A 10,908-nucleotide genomic window follows, 5' to 3' on the forward strand; every position below is an offset into this window, starting at 1 on the left:
GAAATAAAATATGATTAGTTCTCTTTTATGCAGAAAACTTGTGTAACAATCTATATGGGGATTAGCATTGACGAAGAAACTAATATACGTATTTTCCCGGAAACTTGTTCGCTTGGATAAACTCATTGTCATATATTGAACATAATATTACAGTGTTGTGCATCTGATTTGTAGTTTAATATCTCAGTGTACCATAATATGATATTATCTCTGGACTGTGGTAAAATTAGTAGATTTCTTTTACTTTTCATATTGATGTGGTTAGTTCTTGATTGTCTCTTTTTTTCTAATTTTCTGGTATTTTAATATTATGAAGGAAGCTTTCATCATAATCTAGATGATTCTCTGCACACAATATTACATACATAAATAGTATAGATCCAATCTTTCTCTGCACACATTATTTATATTACACCTGCGAAGCAAGCACGTACCACTATGAAAGAGGCTAATCCAAAAAAATATCCGAAGCCAAGCCCCACAACGATTGTTCTGTTTAACTCCTCTTCATCTTGGGTTTCACCTGTAGCAGTTGTCTGAGTTGGACTTATGCAAGGGTTCAGCCGTATACCACCACACAACAAAGCGTTCCCTTCAAAATACTCTTTCAGAAAAGTGTCAAACTGACCTCCCGTAGGTACTGGCCCCTCAAGATTGTTGAAAGCCACATTGAAGTAAGACATGAAATGGAGGAGCTTCAGCGACCAAGGGATTCTACCAGTTAGATTATTTTTAGATAAGTCCAGCCTCTCTAACCTTGTGAGGTTAGACAACTCATCTGGAATACCTCCAGATAAAGAATTAAAAGAAAGATCCAGAATTTGAATAGCCTTTAACTTCCCAACCTCTACTGGTATATTTCCAGTTAGGTTATTCCTGCTGATGTAAATGGCAGGTGGGAGGCTGGACATATGATTGTATTGCTGTTTATATGTGACGCTGCTAGGTGATACATAAACAGGAAGTTCTAAAGAGTTCCGATTTGTTTCATCATGGGACTTCTGAGACATCAGAGCCTTCAGATGAAAAATATCCTTTGAAAGTTGTCCTGAAAGCTGGTTGTCTGAAAGTTCGAGGTAGAAAAGGTTGGGAAGAGTTCCCACCCATCCAGGAATTGGACCTACTAGTTGGTTCACTGACAAGTCCAATACTTCTAAGCTCTTGAGGTTGATCAGCCAAGAAGGTATTTCACCTTTCAATCCACATCCACCAATGCCAAGGATTTTGAGTTTAGGGAATCCATCTTGAGATATTAAGTCTTTGTTGCTTGGAAACGTTTCATTATAAAAGTTAAGTGCTAACAGGAGAGTGGACAACTTCTTGCATCTCTGTAACGTTCCTTAGTTTATTGTCAGAAAGAGACAGGAATGATAAGGACTCAAGTTTCAGTACTTGAGGAGATATCTGTCCTGTTAGCTTGTTGCCTGAGAATCTGATTGCTGTGAGTGATTTGCATGAGTAAACCCTCTCAGGGAGATCACCGGTGAAGCTATTGTTTCCGACATCGACAATGTTAAGACTCTGAAACTGAGAAAAGTCAAGCTCTGTTAAGCTTCCTCCCAGCTGATTGACCCTAAAATTCAAGTTGACAAGTTTGGTGCAGTTTACTAGAGAAAGTGGGACAGGACCACTGAGTTTATTGGTATGGAGCTGAAGGCTCTTCAGGCTGGATAGGTTGCCTATGCCCCTTGGTATTTCTCCTTCAAGTTGATTAAAGTAAAGCTCCAGCGAGGTAAGTTTCTTGAGCCGGATGATATCATCACTGATCTTTCCAGAAAGATTATTAAATGGTAGAGAGAGTTGCTCAAACATCTGCGTAGTCCTTGAGAGATGAAGCCGTTAAAATCGTTATAGGAGAAATCTAGTTTACAGAGCTGCGGTGAACTCTTACACAAGAAAGAAGGAGAGGTCCTGTGAAACTGTTGTTGCTAACATTGAAACTGGTCAAGTTCGAAGCACCTTGGAGAAACTTAGAACTACCGTGGATTATTCCCTGGAGAAGATTGCTTGACAGGTCAATTGTTTCAATAGGGAAGAATATGATGCTTCCATTATTGTCAAATGATTTTTCAAGTGGCAACTCACCACTGAAACTGTTGTAACTAAGGTTAAGAACCATGAGCTGATCAAGGGCTGAGAAGAAACGCGGTGGGAGAGGACCCAAAAAGCGGTTGTGAGAAAGATCTAAATGAGAGAGACTATGGAGATTCAGAATAGTTGAAGTGAGGTTGCCAGAAAGACCTTTAGATGGCAAGGAGATCTTGGTGATGAGACTATTCAGTGAATCATCACATGTTATGCCTTCCCAGGAGCAACAATCAACGGATGGATCCCATTTCAGAGGAGAGACTGGAGAAGATACGTTACCTGAGAACCACAGGAGAGTCTCTATATCTTGCGGGTTGCAGAAAGCCTCTGAAACTGTAAGAAAGAGGAAATGGAAGGAAAGAAAACAGTGAAGCATGTGAGGACTAAGAGGTTGTATTGGTCTTGTGGTTGATGAAGGACTCACATGGCTTTTGACTTTGGATCTCATGTTCTCATAAACCATGGTGAGAACGGATGAGAACAAGAAGTAATCTATAGACTAGATTGGTTAATACTAGCGTACGACTAGGGGAAATAGCCAGACCAAACAAAAGAAGGCAAAGAGTCAACACCTTCAAATGTTTTTTATTGATATGTTTATTCGTACTGAGGCTACTAATATATAATTCCTTTGATCAGGACCATTAACACTACTAGTATTTAAAATCTTTTGTTTCTCGCTGGATTGTATTTAAGAAAAGGCCAAGTCCAACTTTTTTTTATCTATGTTTTCTGTGTGTTTCAGTTCTTCTTTCTTTTGTTGCAAATTACGAAATGGTATTATAAATGATTTATGGTATCTCCAACCCTACTGTATTCTAAAATAGAGTAAACTGGATGATGGAGTAAAATGGATTATGGAGTTATCTATTTTTTGTTTGTTTATTATTATGTTATGGATGGAAAATAGAGTAGGATTGAATAGTTTTACTACATATTTCATTTTATTCTATTTTAGAGGAAAAATAGAGTTTTACATGATGGTTGTTAACTATTTCTCACCATTGCAATCTTTATGTTTGAGAATAATTATCATTTAAAAAGATATCATGATTTCATGGGATACAAGTCTTGGGCAAATGAAGAAGGTGCGTGACAGAGCGAAGTACTGTGAATTAACACAACCTGAGCTGTAACTCAACAGGCCCATATACAGTCATGCCCATATAAAAATCCAGGTCTAAAAAATATGGTTGTAAGTTAATGACCGTTAAGTAGAGAAGTGAAGTTCAACAACGCATTGCTTGGCCAAGAGTATCTCCTCTTCCCTCAAGTTAGACAACTGGTTATCCATGGAATGGTGGTTTCCATATTTGTTTACCCTTTTTAAAGGTTCCTGTTCCACTTCTGTTCCTAGAGAGTTCTTCTCTAAGACGAAGAACCCCTTCATTCAGAGTGACTAACCTTGTGGTTGAGAGTTTGTGTGTTGAGCTCGCACGGATGTTATCCCTATATATTAATTCTGGAGCATTACAACTTTTGATTGTAGCCATGTGTTATCATTAGGATAATTCTCAGTTAGAAAAATATGTTGGTTTATTTGAATGTAGATTAAACTTTTTATTAAATTAACTATCAAATTGATTTGTAGTGCTTAAAAGAATATTTTTTCATTCTTTCCTTAAATAAAAGCTATGAAATTACCTAATATGATTAAAATATATATAATAATTAATAATTTTGAATATAAAGATATGATAATATTTTTTTCCTCAATCATTTTTGTTTAATTTATATTTTTAAAAATTAAACAATCAGATTAATCATATAATAAAAATATTTTTTTTCTTATATGGTATATTTTGAATTTTTAAAACGATTATAAATTACTAAAACGGTAAAAACTCTTACAATGAAAGTTTTGTGAACAATGCTTTTTATTTTTGTTATAAAAAGATATAAATGATCATAAAATCATATGAATATGAAGTATCATTTAATAGATATTTAGATTAAATTTTGAAATTAACATATTGTGGGAACCGAAATTCGCACTATCGATTTCCTTCGATTAGGAAAATTAGGAAAACCCTAATTTCCCTGAGATCCCGGATATCTGCTAAACCACACGGCAAGCAATTAAGATCACAAAAAATAAACAGAGGAAAAATATAAAAATCAAAAGAGAGAAAAGTAGATCTTATTCCGAATCCGCGTATAAGCGTTACAACAAGGTAAGAGCCTTCGTTGCGAGAGCTGTCGGAGAGTTCCCTAGTTCTAACAACCGAAGACTATAAAAACCTAGTTGAATCGCAGCTCCGTAATGAAAACGGAAAATTGCCTATTGCTCTATATGCTAAGTTTTTTTGCTGTGTGTTTGAATCCTGTTGCACCTTCTACCTTGGCATCTTTATAAACTCCTCCTTAGGCAGTTTGCTCTTTCCTTTATTGCCCATGGTCGAGTTTATCTCTTCGCAGAAATATTTTATTTTTCTCGGACCTTCATGTTTATCCGCGGAAACTTGACATTTATCCTCCGAACTCGACATTTATCATATCCTGCATAATAAAAGATAAACTGTCATAGCATTTGGGCTTGATTTTGCACAAAATCGAGAGTGGGCTTTTAGCTGTTCTGGACCCAATTCGGGGTATTTTCCGATTTAAGCGTTTTTCTCGATTTTTCTGAAAATTTTAATATTTAAGCAGGAAAATAACAATTTTAAAAAAAATTTAGGCGAAAAATATTAGGTACAATATGGACGACTTAACTATAAGTCGTCTAGTGTAAATATTGTTCACCAGACGACTTAATTATGAGTCGTCTAATGTAAATACTATTCACCAGACGACTTAACTATAAGTCGTCTAATATAACTACTATTCACCAGACGACTTAACTATAAGTCGTCCAGACCTTAATATAATCCCTAAACTAAATTAACTAAATTAGCAAACTAAACACTTCATAACATCAAGTTAAACTTAAAAAAGTGTTTAATATACACATAAATAAACACTTATAGGTAAATTTTAATTTTTAAAAAATACTTATAAGCTTTCCAAATTCTAACTCTCAGAATACATACAATATTACAATATATGTTGGCAAACTCTAAATCAAAGAATATCATGATTCACTACTTTCACTCATCTATATAATTATATTGAAAACAATTCACTTTTATTATAACTTAATTTATATCACTTGTAACATATGTTAATTACATGATTTCAATTTTTCACTTATCAAAATATTTTTTACAAAATTTATAAATTATTTTTAAGATAAATTATACCAGACGACTTTCAAGTAAGTCGTCTAGACGACTTTCAAGTAATTCGTTTAGCCAGGAGACCCAGAAGACTTACCGGGGTTATAAAAGGAAAAAAAATTGTTTTTTTTTGTCACAAGGAGATGGTTGTAATTTCAATAGCTTTTTAGGTTACTTTTGCATTTGATTCAAGTTTGGGTATACTTTTGTATTTGAAATCAAGTTGTGAGTCATATTCTGCAATTTTCCAAATAAAAAGAAGAATTTAATTTACTATCCATGTTTCCAAATAATTCGCATTTATCCTGCTATCTATGTTCCAAACAGTACCAAATGTCTATTGCAACAGCAGAACCGAGGCTCGGCCAACTAGAACCACATGCCTTCCTATATGAGACTTCCAAAACTATAGATCGAATCACACAAGGATGGAGCCTTCTCCCTCAAGCTTCTTCTCCATCCTCCTCCATCTAGAACAAAAATAATATGAATCAAAGTTTACAGAAAAACAGGGAGACGCCGTGAGAGAGAGAAAAAAGAATTTATGAGAAGAAGAGATGAGGGAGGCGCCGTGAGAAAAAGAAATTTTTTTTATGAGATTAATTTTCTTTTAATTTTATTTTTTTCTGAAAATTTTAATATTTAAGCGGGAAAATAAAACTTTCTTAACATTTTAGGCGGGAATATTAGGTACGGTATGGACGACTTAACTATAAGTCGTCTAATGTAAATATTATTCACCAGACGACTTAACTATAAGTTGTCTAATGTAAATATTATTCACCAGACGACTTAACTATAAGTCGTCTAATGTAAATACCATTCACTAGACGACTTAACTATAAGTCGTCCAATAAAAATACTATTCACCAGACGACTTAACTATAAGTCGTCCAGACCCTAAATATAAACCTAAACTATATTACCTAAATTAGCTAACTAAATATTTCATAAAATAAAATTAAACTTAAAAGTGTTTACTATACACATAAATAAACACATATGGGTAAAATTATAATTTTTTAAAAATACTTACAAGCTTTCCAAAATCTAACCCTCATAATACATACAATATTACAACATATATTGGCAAACCCTAAACCAAAGAATATCATGATTCACTACTTTCACTCATCTATATTGAAAATGATTCACTTTTATTGTATCTTAATTTATATCACTTATAACATATGTTAATTACATGATTTCAATTTTTCACTTTTCAAAATATTTTTTACAAAATTTATAAATTATTTTTAAGATAAACTGTCTAGACGACTTTCAAGTAATTAGTCTAGCCAGAAGACTCAGAAGACTTACCGGGGTTATAAAAGTAAAAAAAAAATCGGTTTTTTGTTCGGTCACAAGAGGATGGTTGTAATTTCAATAGCCTTTTGGGTTACTTTTGCATTTGATTCAAGTTTGCTTATACTTTTGTATTTGAAATCAAGTTGTGAGTCATATTTGGAAATTTTCTCAGTAAAAAGAAGTATTTAATCTACTATTCATGTTTCCAAACAATTCTCATTTATCCTGCTATCCATATTTTCAAACAGTACCAAAATGTCTATTGCAACAGGCTCGGCCCAACTAGAACCACATGCCTTCCTATATGAGACTTCCAAAACTATGGATCGAATCACACAAGGATGGAGCCTCCTCTGTCAAGCTTCTTCTCCATCCTCCTCCATCTAGAACAAAAATAAGATTAATCAAAACTCACACACAAACAGGGAGGCGCCATGAGAGAGAGAAATTTTTTTTTTATGAGATTAATTTTTTTTTATTTTAATTTTTTCTGAAAAAATTAATATTTAAGCGGAAAAATAAAACTTTCTTAAAATTTTAGGCGAGAATATTAGGTACGGTATTGACGACTTAACTATAAGTCGTCTAATGTAAATATTATTCACCAGACAACTTAACTATAAGTCGTCTAATGTAAATACCATTCACTAGATGACTTAACTATAAGTCGTCCAATAAAAATACTATTCACCAGACAACTTAACAATAAGTCGTCCAGACCCTAAATATAATCCCTAAACTCTATTAACTAAATTAGCTAACTAAACATTTCATAAAATTAAATTAAACTTAAAAAGTGTTTACCATACACATAAATAAACACATATGGGTAAAAAAAAAATTTTTTTTAAATACTTACAAGCTTTCCAAAATCTAACCCTCATAATACATACAATATTACAACATATATTGGCAAATCCTAAATCAAATAATATCATGATTCAGTACTTTCACTAATCTATATTGAAAACAATTTACTTTATTATATCTTAATTTATATCACTTATAACATATGTAAATTACATGATTTTAATTTTTCGCTTATCAAAATATTTTTTACAAAAGTTATAAATTAACTTTAAGATCAACTATTTCAGACGACTTTCAAGTATTGCGTCTAGTCCCAGAAGACTCAAAAGACTTACCGGGTTATAAATGTAAAAACATATTCATTTTTTTGTTTGGTAACAAGGGGCTGGTTGTAATTTAAATAGTTGTTTGGGATACTTTTGCATTTGATTCAAGTTTTGGGTATATTTTTGTATTTGAAATCAAGTTGTGAGTAAATTATATAATCATAATATATGATAATATATATTTACATATATTATGTATATCATATACATAATATGTAAATTATATTATCGATGCACATATATGGACAGATCACCTAGTTAAAGTTTTATCTCTAAAACAGAAAAAAAAATTCTAAGACTTTAGAACTTCTCAGATTTTATTTTCATATTGCCAACTATAGATATATGACTACACTCAATTGATGGTGATCTAATGGGTTAGTATTTTCTTTCTGGTTTTTTTTCAAAACATAAAGTTTATTCAGCAAACTGAGAAACCAAATTTGAGTTTCTACTGTGATTTAAGTCATATTTGGCCATAAAACAAGAATTATTGAACAGTTATTAGTCTAAGTAATAAATTCTCCAAAAACAAAAAAAAATAAAACTAAACATTCAAAAACATGTAAAATAAATATCTCATACCATACATTAAAGGGCTTTGAAAACATGAAGAATTATGACAGTTTTAGGTGACTTTTGTGATAGAGTTTTCTTAGTTGGTGAAGATAGTTTTGGAACGAAAAAATAACCTTCTTTTGCAACATATTTGGAAGACATATGTATCCTGAAGAAAAACATCAGGCACACACGACTATGCATGTTCCTCGAACGCAAAATACATTAGCAGATAGTCTTGCACGCAGTGCTTTCATGCATTTTGTGTCATCCATTGTATTCAAAACAGTGAATTTTCAAAAAGGTAACTTGAATACGTTTAGATTGAAATTGTCAGCGATAAGGGGTGTTTTGACCAAGCATGGACACATGGCAAGTACTTGGCATATTTTAGATACTTGTTACCCAATTTGGTTTGTTCAAATAGTTATATTTGTTACTTGTACTTGACCCGATCTGAAGAGGTACTCACTATATCAAGTACTTTTAAGATTTTTGAATACTTGTAAATTACTTGACTTGGTTTATTACTTGATTAATTTTATCTTTTACTTGACTTGTTTTGATACTTGATCTTCTCAATTACTTATATATTCCTTGACTACTTGAAGTTAAACATGAAATACTTGAAATCTAATTAACACAATTTTATACACACATACACACTTCCAAGCATAAGTCATTAACTATTTTAAAATAGTAGCTAAAGACAAAATAAAGATAGACATTGAAAATATACAAAAAAAATTTAAATTTTGCAGCTATTTGGATACTTCATGATCCATCTAATAACTTTATGTCAATGCCAAATTTCAAATTCTACTTTCTCGATTCCTGTAATGTTACAAACCATATAAGTATGACAACTTGCATGGATATATAAATAACAAAGGAAGAGTAACAACTTCCATTGGGCTAAATTAATTAGTCTAGCCCAATATTTTAGTTTTGTTGGACTTCACTCAAATTCAGTATTGATATTTAAACAAACAATTCTTTTACTTAACATGCCATCCCCGTTGAAACTACGGTAGGCGCTAGTTAGGCAGCAATCCTGAGCCTATTGAATTACTGAAAAATCGAGGAGTAAGCGGGGTAAACACATGGCTTAATTTATATGTATTTTTAATTATAAATATACTGATACATAGTAATACATGCAAAAGTAAGACATATAAACAATATACTCCAGTGGTTCACAACACATTTGTTGCAGCTACTGATATAGGGTTTGATTCTTTGTTTTTGCAGCTTTTGTTTTATTTTTATTAGCGTGAGTTAGAAAAATAAAATAAAAACTCACTTGCTTTTATTCATTGGCAGAGAATTTGCATCATTATGCTCGTTATTATTCAATCAACATTTATCACAAAAGCATTTACCAGATGTTAATGTTTTCTCTCTTCAAATTTTCTTTATTCAATGTTTTCATATGAAACTTTTGGTAGATCATTTGTAGTTATAGTATATAAAAATTAAAATAATTATATATAATTAACTTATTTTTATTTAATAATATAAAATATGTTTATAATAAAAAAAATTAAATTTATATTTTCAAAAATAAAAGTTGCAATTAAATATTTTAACTTTTTAAAAAGAACAATATCTCACATTTAAAAATAAATATAATTTGTATAATTACACATATCATTCATTCTTTTTTAATAAAACATATCATAATATATATTATAGATTATAAAATAAACATATCTTTATTATTTAAAATAAATAATTTTTATGTCATATATTAATTTTTATGATAATGTTATATATGAATCATTTACTGCTCCTAATAAATAAATAATGATAATTTATAAATAATTTATATATAATTAATTTATTTTATTTTAAATTTTAAAAATAATTATATCCAAAAATAAATTTTATATTTTAAAATAAATTTTACTATAAAATAATAATAATAATAATAATAATAATAATAATAATAGTAATGCACATTTAAAATTTAATTTATATAATTAAATAAGATTCATTATTTTTAATAAGAATATATTATTAATATATATATTATTTTAAAATAAATATATTGTATACCTAATTTTGTGATTATTTTATAATTGTATACTGTTACTACACTTTATTAAAAACTCTAATGAGAGCATACAATTTCTGCAGTATACTACTTCTACAACATATTATTAATGCTTCTTCATCAGTTGTATCAATTGAGGCCTAAGTAACATTAAGAGGGGTCTTGAGTCTCCTATAAATACATAGACAAAGTCTCATCTCTTTTGGCCTGTTTTATGGCCATTTTTGTAAATAAAGTCCAATATTTTCTGTTTAGATCGGTTTTGCTCCACCTTTTAGACAATTAATCAGTTTTAAGTGATTAGTCGGGTTTCCGATTAAATGAACCGATTTGACCAAAATGACGGTTAACCTCAGTTGACCTAGTCGAGTGTCTAGCCGGCTAGACGCGGAGTTTTAGAACAAGACATGCAATACATAAAGTTTTAGTTAATTAATAAAATTTATACCAAATATTTAATAAGCCAAGTAGTATATAATAAGTAATGGGGTAAGTATATAATAACAAATAACGAGTCAAGTAACAAGTCAAGTTAAATAAAAATATA

The 10,908-nt window shown here is 30.8% G+C and overlaps 1 pseudogene; it reads right to left on the reverse strand.

Annotated features, from left to right (window-relative positions):
* Positions 1 to 357: 357 nt before the first annotated feature.
* LOC108828219 (receptor-like protein 2) lies at positions 358 to 2,753 on the reverse strand (annotated as a pseudogene).
* Between the last annotated feature and the right edge of the window lie 8,155 nt (positions 2,754 to 10,908).

The sequence above is a fragment of the Raphanus sativus genome, chromosome 9, assembly GCF_000801105.2.
Source record: "Raphanus sativus cultivar WK10039 chromosome 9, ASM80110v3, whole genome shotgun sequence".
Lineage (NCBI taxonomy): Eukaryota > Viridiplantae > Streptophyta > Magnoliopsida > Brassicales > Brassicaceae > Raphanus > Raphanus sativus.